At 35.1% G+C, this 6868-nt stretch overlaps 1 protein-coding gene across 4 annotated transcripts in view; it reads left to right on the top strand.

Annotated features, from left to right (window-relative positions):
* The window catches only part of CCDC91 (coiled-coil domain containing 91), a 118287-nt gene that overhangs the window by 60216 nt on the left and 51203 nt on the right, over positions 1-6868 (top strand). The gene's annotated exons all lie outside the window — the stretch shown is intronic.

Below are 6868 nucleotides of genomic sequence, written 5' to 3' on the forward strand. Positions count from 1 at the left end.
ATAACACAATATAATGCAATATAATTGTAATTGAAGCTAATAAATAAAATGAAAGAGTGTCCAAAAACCAAAGGCCTTACTCTAATGCTGAAGGCAAGACAGCTAAGGAGCACATGCTGCGGAGATGAGCAGAAAGGGTAAAAAGGGACATCTAGTGACCTGCAGACAGTTTTATCTTTTCCTCTTAAAGGACAACAGAAACAAAACGTCCTCTGGAGTATGTAATTCTCCTTCTCTTCTGTGGCAGGTATACCCAGAACTATACCACAGAACTGGAGCATTAATTCTTTAACTCCTAGTGCTCTATGTGATATCATGATGTGGAATACCAATAATAAAAATCATAAAACCATGGCAATGTCATACAGAAAATTAACATTTATATACCAGTAAGAAGTTTATTTGGTTCAGCAATATAGTTTCATAATTTCAAGGTATCATTTTGTATTATTTCATTTTTATATCTACTTATATTCCACAGCATGTTTATATAATCTCATAGTCTCATAGTCTGGTGCGGGTTGGAAGGGACCTTAGAGATCATCAAGTCCAACCCCTGGGATTCGAGCCTCTGTGTAGCAGAGCGGCACTTCTACCACTTGCGCCACAGGGGGATTCGAACCCCAGGCCCCAGTGTTGCAAGGCGGCATTCCTACCACTGCGCCACTGGGGCACACTATGCTATATATGCTATATATATAATATGTATATTATATATACTATATATATATATATTATAATTATAATATATATATTATTATAATATAATATGTATATTATATATACTATATATATTATACATGCTATATATATAATGCTGTATTTAATATTGCTTGATATATACATTTCTAAGTTTTTAAAAAAAAAAATCCTAAGGTGCAAAAATACATCTTTCCTTTTTGAAAAATGAAAATCTTTACTAGTCTTTCAACTTTATTTGAATCTGCCCACTATCTCAAGCTAGTTAAAAGGTGACTTTTTTTTTCAGTCTCTTTCCTCTCTTAATTTAGACAAGAGACTGTCAGTCTCAACAAAAAAATCTTATTTGGATATTGCATTTGCTAACCCAAGTTTTCAGATCTTCTTTGGATTACAAAGTTTCAGATGAAAGCAGCTCTTTAGTGTGATTTTTACTCTCTGACTTTTGGTTATGTAACAGAATCTTCACTTCTTATTATGAATTAGTCATCTATTCTTGCCAATAGTGAAAAAAAAAAAAAAAAAAAAAGTAAAGTTGTGTGATTTTCTCCTTTATTATTTTTCTGACAGCTATTGTTTAAAAAATATTTTCCACATTTTTACTATCCTCCATTAGCGAACAACTTGCTGTTTATAAAGCCTACATTTTAGGAGTCCATTTTGTCTTCCTTTTCCTGGTGCAATGGAGTAATTGTGAATAACTCAAACAGTCTGCAAAATGAACTGAATCACAAAAACAGAAGAGCTAATGGACACTTTTCATTCATGTTTTTATGTCTTTCATCTCTCTATTCTTAGGGTGGTTTGGGGGCTATTATAATAGTCTTTATTACTATGCAGTCTTTCTGAGAAAAGTGCTTTCAGTGTGCTATTCAGATGACTGAATAGCTTCTTACTCTATTTATAAACAGTAACAAAGTTATAGCAAAAGATTTGAAGCTTGATACTATTGTCTTGCATTAATATCAGCCTCCAATGTGCATCAGGTTATTCAGATTTTTTTCACGCTGTTAAATTGTGTATTAAGCTTAGTTTTATTACCAGTATTGCAATTTTGCTCCGTATTGTCATTGTTTTAAATTCTCCTCTTAAAAACATTTTGCTGCTTTGTTAGCCACTTGGCCCAGAAACTGGCAAAAAAGATACAGTTCAACCATACAATAATAAATTATAATTTGAGGAAGTGGAAATATGTAACAGATGTTGGAATTTTTTAGACAGATTTTCCACCTTGCCTTGCCAAACACTCAGATGCCACTGATAGTAAGGACAATGTAAGAAACTAGTTATGATTACAAGATCTTGATGTTTGATTTACTCTTAGAATAGCAGAAGTGAAGAAAAGTATGAGAGAATATGCTGGTAAATTTAGCTAGCCTTTTTACAGGAGCAGAAAACTATTATTAGTGTTTTGATAATGCTTTGAATAGGTAGCAATAGACATATTTTGCTAACTTTACAAAGTCCTTCAGTTATAGCTCTATAATTTTGTCATGTCTCTCTCAAATATCTATAAAGGGGTTTTTCCCACAACATGAATTATTTCTTCTTACCGTGAGATCCCTTTGTGAGATTGAAATAAAAGTAGAATTTAGTGGGCTAAGGTTTCTTATTAAAATAGATGAACAAATTTGAGTCACTGAATTCTTAAAAAGCCCAGTCCAGTAGGTTGTTATTTCTTAAGTGTTTGCTAACTGTTTCTGTAAATGATTTTTCCCAGATTTTGAGGGTCAGGCTTGTTCTTTGTCCTATGTAATGAAGGCAGAAAAGTGTTTTTTATATTGGAGATGACAGATAGTCTTACTATTGCTATGTTGTTATTTTTGGATGATTTTGTTTTTATAAACTACTCACTAGAATGCAGTTTCATGAGTTGAAAAACTTTGTTAGTTTTTTTATGAGAAAAACTGCTCATTCACTTCTAGTATAGATTAGAAATACAGAAGATCATGCCTTAATATACTTAATGTATTTTTCAGAAAGATGTTAAGGAGGATTCCAAGCATCATTTCTTTAGTGTGTGAATTTATTTTCTTCAGATTAAAAAATATGTAAAGGTGCATGTTTGCTTGACACGTTAGAAGGAAGGGATGCCATCCAGAGAGACCTCAACAAACTCAAAAGGTGGGCCTGTGTGAACCTAATGAGGTTCAACATAGCAAAGTGCAAGGTTTTGCACTTGGGTCAGAGTAATCCCAGATACATATACAGACTGGGAGAAGAACTCCTTGAGAGTAGCTCTGCAGAGAAGGACTTGGGGGTCTTGGTGGATGAAAAACCAAACGTGAGCCAGGGTGCTTAGAACTCTGAGGACCAATGGTATCCTGGGCTCTGTTAGAAGAGGGTTCACCAGCAGGGACAAGGAGGTGATTGTCCCTCTCTACTCTGCCCTCAGGAGGCCTCATCTGGAGTACTATGTCTGCAGCCCCCCAGTACAGATCCACATCTCATTTTCTGTTGGAGATGGTCCAAAGGAGGGCCACGAAGATGATCGGAGGGTTGGAGCACCTTCCCTAGGAAAAAATTCAGGGAGAGCTGGGCTCGATCAACCTGGAAAAGAGAAGGCTGTGAGGAGAACTCACTGTGGCTTTCAAGTATTTAAAGGGGGGTTATAAAAAGGAGGGGAATCAACTTTTTCTCAGGTAGATAGTGATAGAACAGGAGGGAATAGTTTTTCAGCTCAAGGAGGAATTATTTAGACTGGATGTCAGGAGGAAGATCTTCACAGAGAGACTGGTGAGGTGCTGGAACAGGCCACCCAAAGAAGCTGTGGGTGCCCCATCCCTATAGGTGTTCAAGACTATGTTAGGTGGAGCCCTGGGCAACTTGGTCTTGTACCAGATCTGGAGGTTGGTGGCTCTACCTGTGGCAGGGGAGTTGGATCTTGATGAACTCTGGTGTTCCTTCCAATCCAAGCAATTAAGTGATTTTATGAATTTAATTGTATTCTGCATAACCTTTTGGTTCTCATAGTGTTTGGATATTAACATTACCTTTGTGCTGTGATGTTGTTTTTCAGTGGTTACCTTCCATAATTGAACTGCTCAGATTGGATAGTTGGATACTCAGTAAGAGTGGTAAGGTGTTAGAACAGGCTGCCCAGGAAAGCATTGGAGTTGCTATCCCTGGAGGCTTTAAAAAAGAATAAATGTGGCAGGTTTAGTGAGCATGGTGATCAATGGTTGGACTGAATGATCTTTCCAAACTTGATGATTTGCCCAAATAGAATCACAGAATAATTATGCACAGATCACCAAGCTCAGTGGACATAAATTTGTTAGCTGCTATTCATAGTTTATGTAATAGTAGTAGTAAGTAAAATAACCAATCTGCGGAAATATAAACTGGATACCTACCAATTATAGTAAAATAATTATAACACTATTGGATGAAATCCTTTGCTCACATCCTTTTCCATGAAACTGTACAGGAATAAGAAAGGAACTACTGACATTTTTAAAAAGCATTCCAGTAGAAGCGAGACTCTATTTTCCTTTTTTCTTTAAAGCTGCAATGTAGGGTTAACGGGACTATGTAATGCTTATTACTGTACTAAATTGGATTTAGTTATTAATTAATATAGCATTTTAGCTGTAAAACAAGTTGTGCCTGCTTTGGCAGGGAGGTTGGACTCGATCTCTAGAGACCAATTCCAACCCTTACAATTCTGTGATTGATTCTGTGATTTCATTCACGCCACGTATTTATCATAATATATACCGTGTCTCCCTTCAATATATACATATGCCTTAAAGAAAGATGTCATGACTTCAGAAATAAATTTAACATATAAAAATAACAAAAAACTTTGACTACTTGCTGTCATGATTAAATCTGTTTACAATGTGTTCTGTGACTCACATTTCAGGAAAAAAAAAAAAGAAAAAAAAAAGATTTTTTTAAGTTTCTTTTTCTCCTTCAAGAAAAACCACAGGACCTCTGTATTTATATTTGAGTCTACATCAAACAATTTTCATTTGGAACCATTGCCTAGAAAACTTCTTTCAGGGTGGAAAATGTAACCTATTTTTGAATGCCTTTTGTTTCAAGTTCTTACTTTGCTTTAAGCTGCTGTTCTTGCTGCTTTCTGGAGAATGGGTTAGAAGTGATAGTACATGTATCTCTCCAATTTGGAATATCCCTTTTCAGAAAGATATGTCTTTTCTTTTGTTGGAAAACAGTGTCTTATGCTTTACAGGTCTTCATGTTCCACTACAGTTTTACTCTTTAGACCTTTTACACATCAGAATTTTGCACTCTGCGCTCAGTAACTCTCCAACCAAGGAATAAGTAGATGCAAATGATAGCTTTGTAAGAAAGGAGGACAGATAGGTGACCAATCTGGTTAAAAAAAGTGGTATGTGAGTTAAAGGATTTTAGAGCTGACTGAGTATCTCTCCATAATGTGCTAATATATGTATTATATGTATGTTTAGTCTAGCAAACTTAACCTGTTAGAAACAATGTCTGAAATCTTATGTATTCTACTAATGGGGACTAATGCACCCACTATATTCCCAGGTTTTTTTCCTACCTTCAGATAATATGTAGCTGTACCTTCATCAATTTCTATTTCTGTAGTTTAGTCAGAGAATTGTATGGTATTTTTCTGGAATAATGGATAATTAGATTGAAAATTCAGGCATATTTAGACTTTTTTCCTATTTTCTGATCCTTCTTGATAAAGAAAGGAAAAACCTTACCTCAGTTTCCACTTTAAAGCTTTATAGACAGTCTTATGGTCTAGACAGGTTAGGTACTTTTTCCAAACATAAGACTCCATAAATAGGTATTCATCATAATGTTCTTAGAAAAATTGGAATAGAAATGGTTGCTCTCATATGGACACTATTTCAAATGAACTCATTAGCCCACAGACAGGAGACAAATCACTGTTACTCAAATGGTTTTTTAGGTTTGTTTGTTGGAGAATGGGCAGTTAACAAGTACAATTACCAGGAGGTCTCAAATTTGACACACAGATAGGACTTAAAAGACAGTGACCTTTTCAATGCCTAGAAATCCATAAATTGTATAGAAAGTTCATTTTTGGATTTTTGGAAATTGATAATCTTTGAGGTCACTTCCAACCCAAGCCATTCTATGGTTCTGTGATATGATTCTATGATTATTTTATAATCTTAGGTAAGAGTCTAGTTGCCCTAATTTAACAGCTAGTTCCAGAGATGTTTTTACTGTAGCTTTCTTTTCAGTTATATTTAAAATAACAGCTTGAAAGTCTATTCACACATACATTAATCGTTTGTCTTTTTATTATTGCTTTTCCCAAAGTCTGTCAGTAGGGTGATAACAGAAATTTCTGGGTTTGCTGTCAGAACAGGGAATGCATGTAAACATTTGCTAACCACAGCTTCATGTATTTTCTACTTGAAGATTATGCTTAGTATAAGGAATTGTTTAGATTCTTAAAAAAAAACAAACAACAAAAAACCTACATAGCTGTGTTTGCTTTGGTAATTTCAGAGTAGTGCATTCATTTATATCAAATGAGTTAGTATCACTGTCAATATCATTTTAAGAGTCACAGCTTTCAAGGAGATTCTGTGACTCTGTGTTAAGGATTAATTCTTCAATGGGATACAGCACCATCAAAAATAAAGTGGAAAATAGCAAGTTTCATGTTGTTTCTGTGCTAACTGTGCAATATGTGTTTTCTGGACACAAGACCAGTGTCGGGGGAAAATGAATTCATGCTACTTCAAGCTGCTTTGTCTATTTCCAGTTACTCTTTTTTCTTTCTTTCTTTTTTTTCTTTTCGTTTCTCTTTCTTTCGTTTTTCTTTCCTTTTCTTTTCTTGCTCTCCGCTGGGTGTGGGTCGTCTTCTGTCTCCCCCTGTGTCTCCCTCCCCTGTCGTCTTTCTGGGGCGTCCGGGTTTTTGCTCAGCCCCGTTGTGGTGGTTACCCTGTGGGATCCTCTATGGCGTACTCGTCCCCCTCGCTGTTTTTTTTGGTGTGTGTTTTTTTTTTTTTTTTTTGTGTTGTTTCGTCGTGTTGTGTTTCTTTTCTTTTCTTTTCTTTTTCTTTTTCTTTGTCGTTTCTTGTGTGTTTGTTTTTTGATTTTTTTTTCTTTTTTTTTCTTTTCTTTTCTTTCTTTTCTTTTCTTTTCTTTCTTTTCTTTTCTTTTTTTCTTTCTTTTCCTTTTCTTTTCT

Source organism: Coturnix japonica, chromosome 1 (genome assembly GCF_001577835.2).
Source record: "Coturnix japonica isolate 7356 chromosome 1, Coturnix japonica 2.1, whole genome shotgun sequence".
Taxonomy (NCBI): Eukaryota; Metazoa; Chordata; class Aves; order Galliformes; family Phasianidae; genus Coturnix; species Coturnix japonica.